This window comes from Anser anser, assembly GCF_964211835.1.
Source record: "Anser anser genome assembly, chromosome: 6".
Classification (NCBI taxonomy): domain Eukaryota; kingdom Metazoa; phylum Chordata; class Aves; order Anseriformes; family Anatidae; genus Anser; species Anser anser.
Genome location: NC_139726.1, coordinates 14,875,438 through 14,895,606, shown reverse-complemented (window position 1 = coordinate 14,895,606; position 20,169 = coordinate 14,875,438).

Below are 20,169 nucleotides of genomic sequence, written 5' to 3'. Positions count from 1 at the left end.
AGGAGGAGGACAGCAGCACCACCTTCCAATCCCCAAATGTACACCTCCTTAGCTTTCCTCTTCCCCCTACAGAGGAGGTCATTGTAACATCACCCTCCACAATAGCTACACCAAACATTTTCTCCCTCTGCATTTGGAATGACTGCCCTTGTAACAGCTGAATGTTTTAAGGTCTTTGCAGGACTTGCCCCTGTAGGCAGAGGCTCCATTACCTACTTTGGAGGATCTGTCTCAGAGACACTGTTACCACAAGGCTGAATTGCATGTGTTCAGAGGCACATCACTCAGCGCTCTAAACAAATACCCTGCGTGTCTGGGGAGAGTTGCATTTTATGCCTGTCCAGGTGCAGCCTGTGATTTAAGGGCCAGGCTGTGGCCAGAAACCATTAGCAAAGGGGACAAGGAGGAGAGAGCGAGGCTGTTTATGATGCTAGGTGAAAGCACCAGAAGGACTTTATGTCTCAGAGGCATAATATAAAATCACAGTCATACACTCAGCACACAGGGGTAGAGAGAGAAATGACCACAAATTTAGAAAGTCACGTATGGCAAACGGCCCACAGACCAATAAGAGAAATTTATAGCTCTGACCTGATTTGCAGGATACCGAATGCCATGATTTCTGACTGTTTCTAAATTCATGGCCACTCTGTGGAGAAGCTTGGACAAGTTTCTACATATTCATGGCGTTAAAAATAAATGATTTCTGACCTCTTCAGTGACAGCCTGGCTCAACAAAGAGCAGGAAACTCAGCCATCGAGCCCTCCAGTCAAGACAGCTGCAAGCAAACTGCTGTTCTCTGCAATCACTAAGGAAACTTTCTTCCCCCCACAGAAGGTATTCCCTGCTCACTCTCAGCAATGGGCATGGCAGCAGTTGAGCAAATGGTAACCTACAGGCAGCACCAGGATGGTTCCAGTAGTGACATGCTCTTCATCCCTGCCACAGCTGGGTGACGGTAAGAGATTGTCACCGTGTGGCCGAATGTGGAACTTAAAGCCTTGGGGCCACTCCAAGCATCATGCTGATCTCCACACACACCCAGTCTGTCCCACTTGCCTAGCAGAAACCCTGGTCTTCCCTGCCCCAAAAGCAGCTACAGAGGGGTTCACAGGCAGGCCCCATTCATCTCTCTGGGGCTGCTGGACATCGCTATTCACTGTCCCTGTGCACAGCACTCACCTAGGGATTTGCCCATTGCTTGTCTGCAAAGAAAAAAATACATTTCCAAATCAAAAGGTCCTACCTCTTAAGACAACAGGATGGGGGAAAACCCTAAACAGCCTCCTCGGTTTCAGTATTTCACATAAAATCTCCCTTTTACGTTTCAGTGGGCAGCATGCTGTATTCCACTGCACTGTTTCCCCCCACATTTGCATCTCTCAGGATTCTGCTCCAGCACCATCTCGTGATACCACAGAACAACGCAACTGCAAAGCAGTGTCATATGATACAGCATGAGCCATAAATCAAAGTTTTAACTAAGAACAAGTTTGGCACATCGAGGAGGCAGAGTGAATCTGCAGTACTAACTGCCTTTTAAAAATAAAAGCAGTGCTACTAATCAGTGTGTTCACCCACTAGGAAGGTCCTTGCTATATTTCTTAGCTGCAAGCATGAATGTTCAGGTGTGTGGTGTGGGCAGCCTTTCTTGGGTGGAGTTTCCTAACATTTCTGGTGTTAATAAGCTGTGGCTGATGCAGAATAACCATTGCAAAAGGGTTTTACCACCAGATTAAGTTCAATGGGGGAGGAAAAGTTACTTAGTGTTACTGACTGCACTACACTTCTCTGTTCTCTGGACAAAGAGGTCTGACCCCACAGCAAGGCCTGAAAAGCCACCGCACAGCTTTGTTGGGAGGCCTCAGGGTGCAGGAGGAAATTGTTGCATGGCTTGGTGCTTTGGAGACAGATTTTGCCATGTCTGTACTGCAAGAAGAGCCACGCATCTTGGAGGTGTCCTAAGCAGATGCTCCATGAGGAACTGGAGCAGAAACCCAGGGTCTCTGACTTCCCCAGGATCCCTGCTGAGGGACTGGGCAAGCCTTGCAGCTGGCAGAAGTGCACCCGGTAAGCCAGAAACATTACTTTGCAGCAGCCAAATCTCCCATGCATTACAGCTGTCCTGGTCCTTGCAGCATTGCTTACCTATTTGCAGAGGCAGTATGGTGGAAAATGCATTGCTAGCCCCCAGTTCAGTGTGCATATTATAGTTTCCCAGTGAAACTTAGTGATATGTTTGGAGGGCATAAACTTTGCCCCTTCCAAAGCTCTGGTAAGATTATCCTAGCAGTGAGCTCCAATTCCCTGCGATGACCCATGAAAACCACTTCACGAAGGTCTGAAGCTGACACTGCAAGCTGCAAGAACTTTTAAACCCAATTTCCCAGCAAAGGAGGTAAGCCTGCACCTTTGATGAAGGTCAGAAAGGTGGCTTGCAAAAAGGCTTTTCTCCTCCCTGTTGTGGTTCAACACACAGAGCCATCCCTACCCCACCACCCCCGTGGGGGCACTTCTGAATTTGTGGCAGCCAGAGGGTTAAATTCATTCCTAAATTCCTCCCTCAACACTGCCATGCCCCCTCCTCCTGGACCATGCCTATTCAAAACACCTGGCCTCAAAATTCACCCTTCCCATTAAACCAGTGCTGGCCTTGTTCTGTGCCCTGGCACAGCACATGAATCCACTCCAATTAGCAGCAGCCCTAACAAAGCAGACTGAAAAACCACCATTAAAATGAAAAATGATGTTGTGTAAATAGAAGGCAGAACAAGCGGGGCCATAATACAACTCATTGCCATCCCCAGACAAACAGCCTCATAACTTACAAGGAGCTCGATGCCTCGAGTGAGTTTTAGACTGTTTTCCCTGGGGAGGTAATGCATTGCCTCTGCCCCACTCTGCATTTGCTCAAAGCTTTAGATTTTTTATCCAAAGAGATTAGGATCATTGCCACTGTTAAAAATGGGGCTTTCTGTTGTGTAACAATCGTTCATCGAAATGTGGCTTAATTTCTTGTTTGCTGCTACACATTGACTGAAAGCTAAAGAACCGCAAGGATCCACGCTACGTGCTGCGCATAGATCATCCCCAGTTTAGCCACAACTGTCTTCTGCTGGCACCACCACAGCCCCATCGCCCACCCAGCCCTGCTCTGGGGACCACCCAGCCCAGCCCAGCCTCCTCCCCAGCCACAGACAGGGTGGGACCAAAGGCCTCCGAACAGCCAACATACTGAACTCTAAGCACATGAAGAAACTTGATTGCCACCAAATTGCACCCATGAGGAGGAGCCTCAGGGGCAAATCAGAGCCGGAGAGCAACAAGGCCGACTCTAGGATACAACACATGACATGCCAGCAGAAGCCTTCCCAGCCCTGTAGCTACTTTTCTGTGTCTGCCAGCTACGTTGTCATTTTTAACTTCAAAATCACGTTTAAAACTCTAATAGAAGAATCACCAGAGCACGGTATGACAGAAAACAGACCTGCTCTGGCTAGGGCAGGAGAGAAAGGAAGAGATGACCAAGCAGGTCTTTCATATCTTTGCCTCTTTGGAGAGTTAATTAGCAGGGCACAGTAATGGCATTTGTGCATTTAGCGCATGCGCCGATTACAATAAATTCTGTCCTGCATAGTAAAGTCAGAAGCATCTCACATCCGCCAAAAAGCAATCAGGACCAATTAATGAAGATGTAATTTCCCCAGATGCTGCTATTAACATAATTCATAGTGTTCCTAGCAACGTGAATATAATTAACCCAGTTAGCCACAGCTCTCGCACCACCGCACCGAGCTGCCTGGGCCCGTGGGGACGGAGCTGGTCCTCATCCCACCTCTGCAAGGAGGGGATGGGGACTCACTGACACGGCCCAGGGCTGTTCTTACAGTAAGAGTGATGCTACAGCTCTTATCCCGCAGTTCGGGGGATTCAAATGCACCTCTCCAATGGGATGCACAACCACACAGCAGGCCCAACCCAGGAAAAAGCACACACTAGTCAAGGGCACGGCAAAAGTTAAGACAATCCCTTAATCCTAGGTGCCTGTTGGCTTCTTTACTGCCCTTTTTCCTGGTTGATGCCCCGTGTAACGACACGGTAAGTGCACTGCTCTGCCTTCACAGCCATCCGAAGCGCAACAACTTACTGTTGGGGAGCAGCAGGACAGGCTGGGTGCTGACAGTGTCCAGTCCCACCATGGCAGCTGACAGGGTCCATTAACAGTCCCAGACACAAAAAGCCACGAAACACATCCCATGTCCCACCAGGGAGATGAGCTGGGAGTAAAAGGAGATAGGACTGAAAACCTGTTACCCCAAAGCCCACCCCAGAAGGCCCAGAGGGGAGCCTCAAGGCCTCCAGCACAGCCCAACCAGAACTGCTAGCCCAGGGCTGCGCTTAAATGGTGTCCAGGGCCCATGTGGGGGTGTGGGTCCCAGGTGAGGCCAGGCAAGACCATTAGGGCCTTTGTGAGCTCATCGTGCAGTCATAACAGCACTGTGGCAGCCATCAAGGCATTGTGAGGTGCAGCTGGTGCTTGCTGCAGGCTGGGAGCCATGGCAGAGGCCAAGCCTCCAGCACTGGTGGGACAGGCAGCACAGGTGGATTTCCTCCCTCTCCTGGACCCAATTCGGCCCCACAGCTGCTCCTGGGGCAGCAAGCCGGGGTGGGGCGGAGAAGACCAAGGATTAGGTGTGTGTGCTGAGGCTCAGGCCTTCTCCTGTCCCTTACACAGGGGAGGTGATGCTGGGCCTCCTGCAGACCCCTGGCTGTTACTGTAGTGGTGAAGCGAGATCACTGCTCGCTTGCAGGGACAAAGGGTGTCCTGAGAAGACTTCTGGGTTGTGCGTCTGGGCTCTTTTTTTCCCCACCCTGCTCCATTTTTGATGAAATTTCACAACAACAAAAAACCTGGGTAGTGTTTCTTAGCAGCTCAAAAGAGTTGGAAGGGCTTTTCTGTCCTGAGGGAAGAGCCCCTCGTTTCTCTCCCTGCCTTTTTTCTAGCAAGAGACGAAACAAGAAAGGGGACATTAAAAATTAATGAATGCTTTTTTCCACAAGTGTGGAAAGTTTTCAAATGAAATTTGATCAGTTCTTTTGATAGCTGTGGTCAGTGGGGAGCTGATTTCCCTGGGAGCACCTTAATGCTCCTAGGATGTGGGGGGAACTTTGACCAAACCATGTTTCATAGCTGGAGACCACCAGCACTTTAAATAATTCATCGATTTTTTGCAATTGATTTAACTCAAATCACCTGAAAATATTAGGCTCAAAAACGTGGATAAGTTGCTGGGTCAGAAAAGCAGGACATTTTGATGAAAGTACAGACCTCTCGGAGCCAGTCAGTAGTTTAACAATTACACAATGTAATAGCATGGAAAAAGATGCTGTGGACAAAGGTGAGATCACTCATGTTAATTAAAGGATCCAAGCCACAACGCTCCTGCCTTAATAGTGGATTTAAGCTGCGGCATTGCAAAGCAATGGTAGAATGGACACTGCTTTAATGCAATTAAGGAAGAAGCAGGGAATTAATGTTTCCAGGCAGGGGCTGGGGGAGCTCTGCCAGCTCCCTACTGGCACCTGGGCTTGGGGCTTTGGTGGCCATGAGGGAAAGTGGGTGCCAGGGTGAGATGCTGCTGATGGGCCGCCATGCTTCTGTATATCTTCTAACACATCTCTTGTGAAAAATTAACACAGCTTCCCCATCCTTCCCCCATGGTGTTTACGCCTCCATCCATCACAGGTTTTGCTCAAGGGGTGTGCTTTGGTGCCCAAGCCCAAAGATGGGGCCACAGGTCTGCACCCCTGAAAGGGGAGACCCCGAGAGGGGACCCAGGTGCTGGTCCCCTCCATGCCTGCTCTGCACAGTGCAGGTAATAACATGCACAGCACACGCCAAGGTGGCTTCTTGAACAGCTTTTTTTTTTTTTTTTTTTTCTTTCACCAGAGCAAGCCTTTTATTCTCCCAGCTACAGAAAATCGATGCCTCTTTTCAGTTAAAAGTCCTGGCTTGAAACTTTGGGTGCCTTAAATCATCTTCGTGTGACTGGAAGGAAGGCAAAGTCCTTCTCTGCTGCCAGCAGCCCTGGCACAGGAAGGCGGCTGCAGGCAGGGCAAGCGGCGGGGGCTCAATGCCCAGTGCTGACCCCACTGGGTGTCATTCAAGCCTCAACCAAATTCAACGCGGAGAGATTTAAGTCTTCCCTTGGGATTTCTCTGGAATATATTCTTCTGGGAGAAGAACTGACCACTTGCTTTTAACATTTTTTGGCAAGGCTTTACATGCCTGAAACATGGGAAGCATGGTCAGGGCCCCAGGAATAATTTTTAACAATCCTCTACCCCAGACTTTTCCCTCCCTCCCACTTTATTTAATTTCCCCCCCTTGAAATCAAGAGGGGTGTTGCTGAGCCTGAAGGCATGGCTCTTTCGTCTCAGCTCACAAGGAAGGAAAATAGCCTTGTTCCTATTTTCATGCTAATGCATGAAAAATCTTCCAGCCAAATCCCCGTTTATCACGGCAGATTGAAGGGCACACAATGGAGGGGTTCATTGCACTCCTGCATTTTACCTTGTACCTTTGTTTGTGTTATAAAGTGGTGTGAGCAAGAAGATTGCTTTTTCTTTTAGGTGCTACAGGACAGAATATTCACATCAAAGGGAAGCAAGGACTGACACGGTTGCACCTTTAGCTTGAAAATGGGCATATTTCCCAACAATTGGGAGAGAAACGTGAGGTTTGAGGCATGAGCTGACCTTCAGACCTCATTTTTTCTTCAGGAGGGAAAAGCAAAGCCACCCTGAGCCACATGGGGGTCCAGGGCTCTGCAGTTCCCCCAGCTTCCAACAAGTGAGGTAGCAATGCTGATGATTTTCACTAACCCAAATGCTGTCTTTTAAACGGTTATTCACACAATTAATAGAGAAGTCAAATAACCCAAATGAACGATAACATTTTAAAGTAATTATTTGCTGCAAATGAACACAAATGATTTCAATATATAATGCATTAACTCCAGCAGCTGGGAGATTCATCACGATTCGAGGTGTGCTCAGAGCTGGGGCCCTGCCTGAAGTCTCTGCAGCTGTAAATCCTCATTTTCTTTCCTCCAGTATAAACTTTGCATAGATTTCCCTTCCAAGTGCGCAATGAGCTTTTCCTTTTCATCCCTCATTGGCTCCACTTCGTGATCCCGCTGGAGGAACCTCAGCACAGGACACAGCCTAGCCTGAGGCTCATTTGCTCCAAAGCCCTTTTTTTTTTTTTCTTTGCTTGAAAGGCATGTTGTGTACAAGAAGAGCTGTTTGACCCTCCCAGCAAAGAGCCCATCAGAGGGTGCAGCATGCTCACCAGCCCCATTTCTCCCAAACTTTGCCGTGGTCTCCCAGCCTTTCCCACGTCACCAGCTGGCAGCGACATCCGAGCACGTCGCCAAACAGCGACTGCCTCAAACTGATTATCAGGATGAGTATTTTGTGTGCGTGACGCAGCTTCTTCCGCTGAATTCGATCACAGCATGATTAGATTACATTCCCTGACACCTGTTTATTTGGGCCAAAGGAGCACGCTTCCCAGCTTTTAGTTTCATGCTTCCAGGCACCTGATACTGGGTACCACAATCAGTGGTGACAGAAAGTTTCTGTTTCGATTAATGAGCGAGCAAAGGAAAGGAAGGGAGAGGAGCAGGGACGGAGGAGGGCTGGTGATTACCCAGGAGGATTAGGGCTAATTGCCCTGGTTCACTGTCACTAGCAATTTCCCAGGCAAACCTGGAGGGCTGGAGACGCCTCAGGTGCTCACAGTGTGCTTTTGCCACCTCCACCACTGCTCTGGCCAGCCTGGTTTAATGTCCCACGTCTGGGGGGCATTGCAGGTGGCAGTGTGATGATGGGGATGGGACTGGCAGCGTGGCAAAAAGCTGCATCCCCACACAGACCAGCTCCAAAAACACCCTGCCAAACTGCATGGGGACAACAAGGCCTGAAACACCAGGCATGGAGGAGAAGTACTTTTCCTCTTCTTTTCCTTATTTATTCCTTAAAGCTAAATTTTTAGCCTTAAGTGCCCCACGTCAGTCTAGGAGCAGACCCCATGAAGCCTTCTGTGTGGAGAACAGAAGTTTGGAAATAACGTGAAGCTTTTATCCACCGCAAAACCTTTGCCATAAAACTTCATAAAGTGAATTTTTCCTTCAATGGGTCCCCTGGGACCTAAAAAATAAATATCTGAGGATTCATGTAGTAGTAAAAGTCGATAAAAGTCTTTGAAGCAAATAGGCTATTGAGGAATTACGCGTGGAAGTGAATGGATGGATTCCTCCACAAATCTCTTCACGGAGGTGCGCTGACATAATGAAGACACAGTAGGCGCATTAGGAAAAATCCCCTTTTTAATAACGGCTATACCGTGCGGTATTCCTAAAGCGACGGCTTGCCGGGTGGGAAATCCACTTAGCAGCTTTTAACTGGAGGGAGGTGGAAGGAGGCGGCCTGGGCCGGGACCACGCGTGGCAGTGCCTGGGGGACGGCAGCGGCTGTGGCTGGACCCAGGGCCGGGCCGCGGCCTGTGTCCCCCCATCCCAGTGCCCGCACACCGGTGTCACCAGCAGCTCCCCTAGCCCTGCTGCCCACCCCAGTGCAGCCAGCCCCACGGATAAGCATTGCTCTCTGCTTTCATTAGGATCCATTTCAGTTTTTCTGTGGAAATGTCAGGCCTCCATAAACCCCCTGCTGCTGACAGCAGAGGTCTCGGAGGGGTTTTGGCTGAGCAAGCATTTTCTCTTGTAAACCTAAATATTTGTACTACAGCTGTGTAAACAGTCAAAACTCGAAGGGTTTTTATTTTTAACCTCCCTGATTTTCAGCAAGGGATTAGGATGGATGTATTGTGTGGTCTGACGTCGCCTTGTGCCATTTATTGCACATTGACGGGCTCAGTCTCCTTTCTGAAGGTGTTTCACTTGTATGGCAAATCCAGATGGATGGGAATTAGATGCTTGTTACTTTATATTGCACTGTCTACCCAGACACCAAATGTTCATCTGCGTGAATGCAGCGGCCCAAAATTTCGTCTGGCTTTCTCTGGGCAGGATTGCAAGGTGCTGCCGGGGAAGGAGAGCTGAAACCAGCTCCCATGTGCTGTGCCACTTAGTTCTTTTCAAGTGCTTTACAGCAAAACATAGCTTGGCCAACATGTACAAATGCAAAGAAAGCACAGCCAAAATGCCGTGCCGAGGCAGCTGTGCTGTACAGACGTGCTGCAGACAGATGTGGCAGCTTTTCACCTGAATATTAAACAACGAGTAGAAGGCAGCCCAAGCCTCTGAAAATTAAAGGTCTAAATCCATTTACATTTACAAACTCTGTAAATAAATAATAAACCAGAACACTGCAGCTCCTGCTCTAAATGCATTCTGCGTTGCTGTGATGTTGAAGCACTCCTGTATTTCTCTGCATGTCCCAGGTGCTCTGGTTTACAGAGCCGAGCTCCTCCAAACGCACCCATCTCTTGTCACTGCAGGGCCCGCACGAGTACAATATTCAGTGCGAACAGCACACAGCGTTTGATGTTTGGTGATCCCGTACTGGCCCTGGAAGATGTGCTCCTGAGCACGAGCTGCTCTCCGAGGCTCGTGCAAGCAGCAGGACCCCTGTCTGTCGTGACTAATTGAGCTGATGGTTTTCCTTTATCGTCTGAAATGAACACAAAGGACCTAAGGAGTGTTTCGCTGAGTGGCTGAAGATCCTTCTGTTCATTTGTTATTTCCCATTTTCAAAGTCACTCTTTGACTTTGCCCTCTGAACCCATTTCTCTCTGGTGTTGCAGCTGCTTTTGTCCTTCTGTCCTATTGTCACTGCTGGGCCAAGAACAATTCCTGAGGCTACACAACCCTGCAAGGAGCAGAGACACAGGAATGTTAGCCATGCAGCCGCCCAAAAACCTGCGGATTTGGGCATTTTGGGTTGAGTGCGACTTCCCAGGGCCATAGGGTGCATGGCTGGGAGAATGGCAGAACCAAGCAACCATGCGGCTGCAGGTCCTGTTACTTTTTCCGTGCCATTTCAGTTAACGGTCCCACCGTGCTGAACAGACCCGTCTGGTGTTAATCTGTGGTTAATTGGGTCAGGCTGGAATGCAGCAGCAGTGAGCACCAGGCAGCTCTGAGTGCTGGCTCTCTACCTTGACCTCTCTGCCCCCGTGCCATGGGGACCCCTGCACCTCTCCCCTCTCCACCACCCTCTGAGAAACCTGCGAAATTTGCTGCATTGTCTGGGACCCACTCCGCGCTGGAGAGACTTGTATCTCATTTACAGCACTCCACTTTCCCAAGAAAAATCAATGCTTGTTTACATTACTACCCTACAACCCCTATTTTAAAGTAATTCATGGCTAGGCCAACACTATTAATTTTATTAAGCCATTATTAGTGGGCAGATATTATTCCGCTCCATTGATCCTAAGTTGATGCAATTACCACTCGCGAGCCGAGCACCATATGTCTGGAAATTTCAATTCTGTTTGCAACCTGAACGGTAAAACCACACCGTGCCAGATGCTGGTGGTGGGAATCGGGGAGCCTGCTGATTTCCAGGCGGATTCAAAACAAGCAAGGAACTGCCCAAATTTTATAACTTAAATCCTTTTAAAGCAGAGGCAGTGATATCAGCCTGGATCTGAGCTATCTGTGAATGCACCGTGCCAAAGGCAGAAATGTGCTCAGATATTCTCCCTGAGCCTCCCAGGTCTTATAGTCCATAGAAATCTCATCAGTGTGGATTACCAGTTAACTGAAACATCCTCTGATGGGAACAGGACATTTTACACATGAAGCCAGCTAAGGTTAGCTCTATCTACACAGAAAATGTGCCAACCATCAGGAAGGGCCACGTCCAGCTGAGGGTGCATTGCACTCTGCTTGCAGGGGATGGATTTCACCCAGAGGCCTCAGAGCACATTTTCCTCTTTTCTGTGTTAATAAAATAAAATAAAATAAAATAAAATAAAATAAAATAAAATAAAATAAATAAAATAAAATAAAATAAAATAAAATAAAATAAAATAAAATAAAATAAAGGAGCAGAGCAGTGTGGGAACATGAGACAAAACGGTGCAAATTCCACAGTCTCAAATATCCCCTGGAAAATCCAACCACAAGAGCAACCATCTGATCACGAGAGGTCCCCAGGAGCAGAAGGGTACAGAAACCCCATCGGTGATGTCCGTCCCACTGAGTGGCCATATGGACATCCAGTGTGGGTCACAAGGGAAAAAAACTCTTTGTAGCCAGCGGGAATTCAAGACTGCAGTTAAAAATAAAAATAAGGACTCACACAGCTTGGAAAAACGTTAGCTCAGCCACATCCTTGTGGTCATGGACAGAAATAGGGTTTGTGTGTATTTGCAGGTCAAAAAGAACCTGCCACTCAGGGAATGGGAGGGAAAAGAGAGAGTTCCTGTGCCAGGAGCTTGCAGTGTAAATAAAAGGTGGTGGGTGGGAGGATGAGTGGATGGATGGATGGATGGATGGATGGATGGGTGGGTGGATGGGGAGTGCACCTCTGCTGCGGCTGCCTCTGTCTGTGAGGCCAGGTGTCCCCCGCTGAGACTCGGGCCAGGGTCCCTGCAGGACAAGACAGAAGGTACCACGCAGCTGCTGGCTCCTGCTGACGGCTGCTGCTCGCGAGGGAGCAACTGATTTATGGGGCCCACTGCACTCAGCTAAAACACTTGTTCAACATCATAAACCAACAGCCTCATCTCCCACGCAAAGCAAAGAAAGGGAGAAACAAAATGAATGCTTTTCTCCACAATTGAGATGTTTCCTGGCAGCCATGGAGCTCTGCAGGGCATTTGCACTGGGCAGCGGGGCAGAGACCGGCATCCCCACCTCAGCTGCCAGCAGACTCGGCCACTGAGGTTCTCCATGTAGGGACAACGGGGAGGGTCCCCACTATCACCTGGTGCCCAGGACAGGGCACAGCAGGGCACAAGCATCCTCCCTGAGGCGCTGGGGGATGGAGGAGTGGGCACAGGGGCTCCCCAAATCCAGCATTTCATTAATGAAGTTGTTTGCAAGGTGGTGCCGAAATGAAAAGCATGTCTGAGTGGTTTATTTAACCCTTTTGGAGGGTTGGAGACCAGGGTTGAAGCTGCCCAGCTGCAGGTGCCAGCAGCGATGTGTTTGCTGCAGAGGTTTGGGGAGCCTGGAGCATGGACCGAAGCCATCCCTGGTGCTCAGCACCCTTCTCTGGGGGACAAGGCACACGAGAGCCCTCCCTGCCTCTCCCCACAGCTCAGAGACCCTGCTGGAAATAGCAGCAGGGTTTGGCTGATCAGCATGTGGGGATCTGCTTTATTTTAGCTGCCCCCAAAAGGACCACATGCAGGGACAGATCAGATTAACAGGGCTGATGGAAAACATCCTCCTCTTTATCCCCCCTGACAGCTGCAGCCCTTTATCATGTCTGAAGACAAAGTTTTTCAGCCATCAGTTTTCTGCCTCGGGGCTTTGTTTCTCTCCAATACAAGTTTTCTATTTCTTCTCTGAGAAAAAATGAAACATTTTGCTGGCAGGTTTTCCAGCCACCCTTGGACATTAGGTGTGGTGGCAGCCAGGGCTGGCACATCCGCACCCACCGCCCCATACAATGGGGCTCTGGCGAGGACAGGGGGGCAGATGGCAGCTTGCTGGCCATGGCGGGGGGAGGAGAAGAGAGAAGTGATTCCTTGCTGCTCAGCCTGGCACCACGTCCCTTCACCAGACCCCTCATGTCCTTCTCAGCCACATTAGTGACTCGCCACGCTCCCTGTGCCAGGACCGGATTCAGCCATGGTGGCATAACCAAGGTGTGGAAGGGGCTGGGACATATCTGAATGAAGACAAATATTCTGACCAGCCCCTGATGGGCCATTTTGCTGGCTTTCTTCACATCCTGCAAGGTCGAAGATAAGACCACCAGCAAGGGCCATGTCCCTCCAGGGAGGTGGAGGGACACCGGCGATGCGGGGACGGGGTCCCACTTACCGGCATGGCATGGCCAGCACCGGGGTGTCCTGCTCTGAAGCTGATGCGCCGTGTGATGGATTTGATGCACTTCACACTGAACTTGATGCATGGCTTTGGAACCAAATCCATCACCTCTTCTGTCACACTCCATATACCGAATCAGAGTCACCACCTACTGAATTAAAAACTTCACATGCAGTTCACATCACGCCATAAATCAGGCCGAAATGGAATTAAATGCATTGTATGCTAAGAACTCATTAATCAGCCCATAAATTAAACATGGGACAAGCCTCTTGGAGTAGATGTACCCAGATCTAGTCCCCAGAGCACACCATGCGGCTGAAGACACTGAGCTTCTCCACCCGTCTTGGAGCACGTTTCTGTGCCAGGACCTGCTGGGTACCAGGGAAACCTGGGCACCCCGCAAATCCTGCCGGTGGGCTCTTGAACCACCCAGGCCCCACCTGGGGGAGTGCAGGCCGGAGCCTGGAGGACAGAAGCAAGTCAGAGCCAGGCCCTGCTCCTCCTCGGGGGAGCGGCAGCAGGAGGCCGCGAGGGCTTTGTGCCCCTTGCTGGCAGCTGGCTCGCACCGTCAGGCACAGCCAGCACCTCTCCTCTGTGTAGGGATGGGCTCAAAACCCCAACAGCCTTGCTGCTGAGCACCTTTCTCCTAAGCCCTCGGCAGGGCTGGAGGGCTCCTGGTTCCCTGACACTCCTCTGGCTGTGTTTGGGCATCTGCAACTCAACTTGAAGGCAACAGGAGTTTAAAAACTCTCTGACAGGCCTGCGGCCTGTGGCATGGCTAGTCCTGCGTGAGATGGGCAAGAGAATCACAGAGCAAGGGGCGCCGGCTGCTCCAGGCCAAAGTTAGAGACTGGGCCAAAGACAAGGCTTCTGAAATTCTTAGCTAAAACCAGGCTTCTGATTTCCCCTTCTTGTTATCTGCATTAAATATGGCTTTTTGTCACAGTTCAGGAGGCCCCAGGGAAAGGTGGGACAAACTCCCAGCCCGTCAGAAACAGATACCTCCTTGGATCCGATCCACGCCGTTTCCGTTTATTTTCCTATTCATCTGGTCCTCTCAAAATCTGCTCAGAAGCAATTAGAGCCTGTCAGCTAGAAGCTGATGCAACTTTTATTTAATTAGCCCAGCAGCCAATAAAGATCCCATTCATCAATATCTCATGGAAGGTATGGCTGGCAGCAGGGGGGGGGGAAGGATTTGTCATTTCTCCCCTACATCCAGATGGCTGCGAAGCATCTATCAGTGATCTGATCACACGCATGGACACGTGCACATCTGAGGAGACCGACCAGCTGGGAGGCATCTGTCCAGAAAGCAGTTATGGGAGAAAATAGTGCAAGACCGTCCCAGATGCTCCGTTAGCAAGTCCTGTCGGTAATTCAGGCTCCAGACCAGGTTGGGCAGCAGGTGACCCTGGTGGGAAGAGCAACTTTGGAGGGCTTTTCCTTTCCTGTCCCATTTTGCTGCCCTTTCCAGCAACAGGAAAAGGTGGAGATGTGTAAGGAGGGCCCAGTGCCAGCAGGATGAACCAGGGCACGCCAGGAGAAGTATGGACGGGGATTTCCCCGTTCCTGCTGCTGTTGCTCTGGGAAGGGGGATAACAGCCCCCCTCGCTGCCCATAAACATGTTGGAGGTGGGGAAGGGGGACAGGGAAAATTAGTACCCAGAACTGATGGATCCCAGCAAAATTTTGGGGCATTCAAGATGCCAGAGGTAGCTTTTGGAGTGACACCTTCCTCATGTGAAAGCTTTTCCCTAAGCTGACTGTCAGAGCATCAAATACTTGCCTGACCTTCTGCATGTTTGGCTTTTGGGCTTTTCCCAGAGAGCGGGCAGGGTGGCCAAGAGGATGGGGGGATGTAGACCTGGGCCTGGCGCTGGTCTCATGGGACAAAAGGGAGATTTCACCCTCTCAGGCCCGCAGGATTGGGCCCCTGCCAGCATCTCTTGCCAGCACTGTTTGCAGCTTCAGCATTACAACTCCCTGAACTGAAAGAAAATAAATCAATTATCAAAGGATGGTTCATAGTTGACAAACATGAGTGATGGTATCTTTGTAATTAATGATTATGAGAAAGCAGCTCAATAGTTTGGTTCCTTGTGGCTGGCTTGACATGTGATACACAGCAGTCGGTGCAAGCAAAGCAGGTAATTGGAGCTGGTTTATCCTCGGTGTGTCCAGCTGGAAGCTGCACCTCCCAGACCTGCACACCAGGCTGTTTTCTCTCAAAGCCTTAACCCCCCGCAGCAGAAGAGGGGGGTTAAGAGATACACCACATCCACAGCTGTATTCCCAAGCCGGAAGAAGCTTGGGAATATCAACTCAAAAAGTGTTAAGCAAGCCTTAAAAAGAAGCGGGAGGAAGGCTTAAACACCAGGCTGAACTACCCATGCAGTGGGGCTTGTTCCAGGACTGAGAACACGTGTGGAGACACGCTGAAGCACGCCGCCGTGTCCAGAGGAAGCGAGCGATGCGATTCACCCTGCACATGGGGACAGGCACTTAGCAGGGGGCTCTCAGGGGCTGTGCTCAACATGAGCCTGTGGTTTAACTGCTTATCAGATAAAAAGTAATGAAGAAATACTCTCTATTAATGTATTATTTCAAGCCAAGCTGTGGTGCTTGCCTGTTTTTATTCCGTCCCATCAAGTCTTGTTTGATTTGGCTTTTTTATTTTATTTTTTTCACTTAAGACCAATGTGATGTGCTACGCTTGGAGTTGCCAACTTCAGACATTTTTGCTGGCATGACGTTTGGCATTTCACAACTCCTGGGGGCTCCTCTTTTAAGGGGACTCTTGGGTTTTGCTGCATTAAAACAAATATATTCTTTCCAGGTCGGGTGTGGAGAAACCTGTGTGTGGCATCCAGCTTCCAAACTCAAAAGGGAAATTAAAAAAAAAAAAAAAAAGAAAAGAAAAAGAAAAACACACCCCCACACACAAAAATGAAAAACCCTCAAAAGTGTTATCTTTTAATCATCTGTGCTTTTCAAACACTATTCCCTTGGGGAACCCAATTCACAGATTTTCTGCTAACAAAAGGTGATTCTTCTGGAGAACAAGCTCACTCCTCATCCCCAGCGCCTGGCTCGCACCCCAGTGAATTCCTGCATTGTGCACGCGAAGCCCACGGTCAGGAGCCGCAGGGCAGAAATGGCACGGCGCCCAGCACCTGGCCCAGCGCCCAGCACGTGCCCCGAAGGGGCTGTTTCCTGCTTTCTCTGAGCCTCTATTCTGCTGCTCCCTTCCCCGGGAAGATGCCCCTGTCTCCGTGACAGCTTCCCCGCTGGTTGAACAAACCCAGGGGGAAGCACGGGGCTTTCCCACGCGGTGCAGCACCCTCCTTGCATCCCCTGCAGCCACCTGCTGCAGAGCAGCCTTCCCCGGGCAGATGTGAGGACCCGCAGTGAGGACCAGGCCCAAGCACCTCCTTCTGGATCTCTCCTTTCTACAGAGGCTCAGGGTGGTCTCCTCGCTCCCAAGCTCGTGCTCAGACAGGACCAGCCTCGTAAAGCACTCACAGGCTGAGCAGGCCCAGCAAGCCCAGGATTGGGAGAGAAAAAGAGCTCCTTTTGCCAGCACTTCATGTTAAGCTTCTATATTTAAAATGACTACGTAAATGAATAAATGAATAACAGGTCTAAGCACTTTACCAAGCAAATCCGATTTCTGCTTAGGAGAATTGGATAGAATAAAGCTAAAAAATTTGCTTCGAGGATGGGATTTAATTGAAAGTGCCAGCACAAGTTCCCTTACTGCATTTGTAGGTTCAGAGAAGAAACCTGCTAGCGAACAACTGTTTTAAACAAGGTCATCATTAATACCAACTTCAGCTGTCAAAAAGACTGAGATTGCAAACTAAGAGGGGCACAAGGAAAACCTCTTAATTTGTTTGTAAAATATTTGCGAAGTGTCATATCAATAATGGATAATAAGAAAATGTTGGCCCTCCAGAGCTGGTGTGCACTGCAAAGCTTTGCTGAATTGCACCTAAACTGTTATCAATAGCACATTTATTATTATAATAGATGAAAAACAAGCTTTCTGGCCGAAAAACAAGATCAATTTGAGCTCAAGCTATTTCGATGTATTCTAAAGTCTAATTTGGATGTATTCTAAATTAAAATGCAGCATGAATGCTCCTTTAAAAGGAAATTAAAAAAAAAAAAAAAAGGAAAGAAAAGAGAAATAGGAAAAGGAAAAGAGAAAAGGGAAAAGAGGAAAATGAAAAGGAAAAAGTAACAGGAATAAGAAGACAAAAGAATAGCCCTACTGCAATTGCACATGCCATCCAGCTCTGACTCAGTAACCTGAAAGGAAAAAAAAAAAAAAAAAAGGAAATTGTATTTGTGTCCAGCCAGACATTTCTCATCTTCAGGGCTTGATTCAGAGCCTAAGCTAACAGAGCTTTTCCTAGTGGGTCAGGATCCAGCCCCAGGCTTGAGGATTTGATGCAGGAAGTCAGCCAGATTGCGCTGAGCTCCCGGTGCAGGTCAGGATTTGATTAGAGTCCGGCAAAGAAACCCAGACAAAATCTATCTTGCTGCAATCAAAGACAACCACAGTTTAGATGGACAAAAAAAAGAAGAGAGAGAGAGAGAGAGAGAGAGAGAGACTGTAGAAAGAGAAAAAGCAGCCACCTATGTGAAAGGGGACAAGGTTTCATTCCTGGAGCAAGTACCTTGGGGACCGAAATGGTCGGAGCGGCATCCCGCCCGCAGCGTCACCACATGCATCAAAACCTGCAGGAGACCAACGTGCCCTCGCCTCCCCCCGCAATTAGAGGCTCTCCGACACCTCCTGGGGCTGCCTGCCACCCTGCAGAACTAGGCTCCTCTTTTGTTCTGACAAAGAAGAGACCAGTGAGTTGCAGACTTCTCCCCGTAGCTCTCTAAATAATTGCATTCTCTTATGTCTTTTAATCACAAGCCCCATGAGGCCCGTAGTACCACGTGCGCAAGCCAAATTGGCCTATCAGCTCAGTTTATCAAAGGGGCCTCATTTAATCTCAGTCTTTGATGAAGACAGCAGCCGTCAAAGCCTGCCCTAATGATTTGCTGAGTTTACTTTGCCTGCAGATCTGCGGCATGAAGGGCACTTGGCCTCCAAGCACGGCACTGCTAATGGGAAGCCACGACGAGGGAAACGAAATTGGCAAGAGAGAAAGGAAGAGAAATCACAGCAGAAACCTGGAACAGCTCTGGAGACTGAAGAGGCAAGATAAACCCCGTGGTGGGTGTCACCACGAATAATATCACGAGACCGGTCAAAAAAATTTTGGAGGCAGAAGCTCCCGTGGAGTGAGTTATTGCTACTGTGAGACTCAGCAAGGAGGGGCCAGAGAGGTTGAGTCCAAGGAAAGTAAGGAAACGCAGAGCCAGGGGAAGGAAGGAGCTCTGGGGAGAGCAGCCTGACATCAGAGCCTTTGCTGCACAAAACCAGCTGGTTGTGAGGCACTCGGTGGCGTTTAATAGTTTTCAGCTCCAACAGAAGAGGGAACTCGGAGCCTGCATTACAGCAGCTCGAGGAGCGCTGCAGGCTGAGAGAAACCAAGCACAACCCCGGGGCTTCAACCAGCACGTACAGACGGGTGGTGCAAAGAAGGGCCAAGGAAGTCCCCCGGTGGGGATGCGAAGGACTCTACTGGCACCGTTAGCTCGGGGGGATTCTTCACAGCTCCACCAAAGATGGATGGACCATCTGAGAGCAAACAGGCAGGGCCATTTATTTATTTCACGCAGAGAGTGCAGGTGCTCAGAACAACCTTTGGGGGGAAAACAGAAGAAAAACAGAGACGTGAGCTCCAAAAGAAAAGCTACAGCCAGCAGCCAGCAAAGGGTGAAATGCAAACATTACTCCGGCTGCCTGGTGCCCGCAAAGGGACTGCTGAAACCACCTGCAAGCCAGGCAGGCAGGAAAAAGTGCCCCTCACTGTACATATAGTACATGTGTGCTTTTAGCATTGCACACGACGTGGCAAGGTCTGGGAGACACCAGTCACCCGTGAGCTGGAAGAAGAAGGAGCAGAAAGTGCCCACCACGGGTGGGCAGAGCTGGCCCAGGTCCCCGTGCCAGGAGGATCAGCTCTGCTCTGCAGCTCCAGAGCCTCCAGCAACCGTGGGAGGCTGGAAAGAGCAGCCTGACCATAAATAATGTATGCTTCTGAATTACCTGCCTCCACAAGATGTGTAGGGCCATATGAGGTTCTCACATGAGGCCAGAGCCAAAGCAACCAAGGGCAGATGCCCTGTTAGCACCCAGATATTTGGCTCTGTGGTTCCTGCCCAGACACGGTGGTGTCATGGGTGAGAAAATTTTCTGGCCTCAGCCACATGGGCAGCATGACACAGGACAACCCTCTTCTGCAGGTCACTTTGGCTCCTTTTCCTTACACACATGGGTACGTCGAACTGGACAGGCCAAACAGACTGAGCCGCATATGCCACGAGAAAAAAAATATGTATCTAAAAAGTAATGTTTGCTCGATTTTTGTGCCTTCAGCTGGGCTGCCAGTTGCCACGCTGCTGGATTCCAGCTGCAGCTCCTCATTGCTCAGACTGAATTGCTACATTCTGGTTTGGGTTTTGACTTTCTGCAAGCATATTACAATTTTAATTAAACCGGTGTTTCTGAGAGTTTTGCTGTTTACCTTGTTGACTAAGAGTCTCTCAGGCCCTAAGTTTTACCCTAAATTTAGGTCAGTTCTGGCTGAGCCCTGCAGGACAGCTGCTAAAACTACTCATTAAAAAACGAGAGATCAGAGTTGATCAACTGGCAGTGGGAACCTGTGGTGTGGCTGCTCCGTGTCCTGGCAATCTTCTGGTCTACAGATACCTGAGGCAGGCTAATGTTGATCTTCTGGTGAAACACAGCATGGAAAGAGCTTCAGGAGATGCAGCAGCTGCTTGATCCAAAGCTCACTAAGAGACAGACTGTTTGCTTCCTTATTGACCACCTGAGATGGCAAGGAAGGAGAAGCTTTAAGTAAAACAATTCTTTTCCTTCATGCAATTCCTGTAACATGGAATGAGCCCTCCTCAAGGCAAAAATTTAAGGATCCCCCATTTTTGTCTTTCTGGGAAGCACTTTGCAAGAGACGGAAAAGCCTTACAAAGCCCATGGGCAGC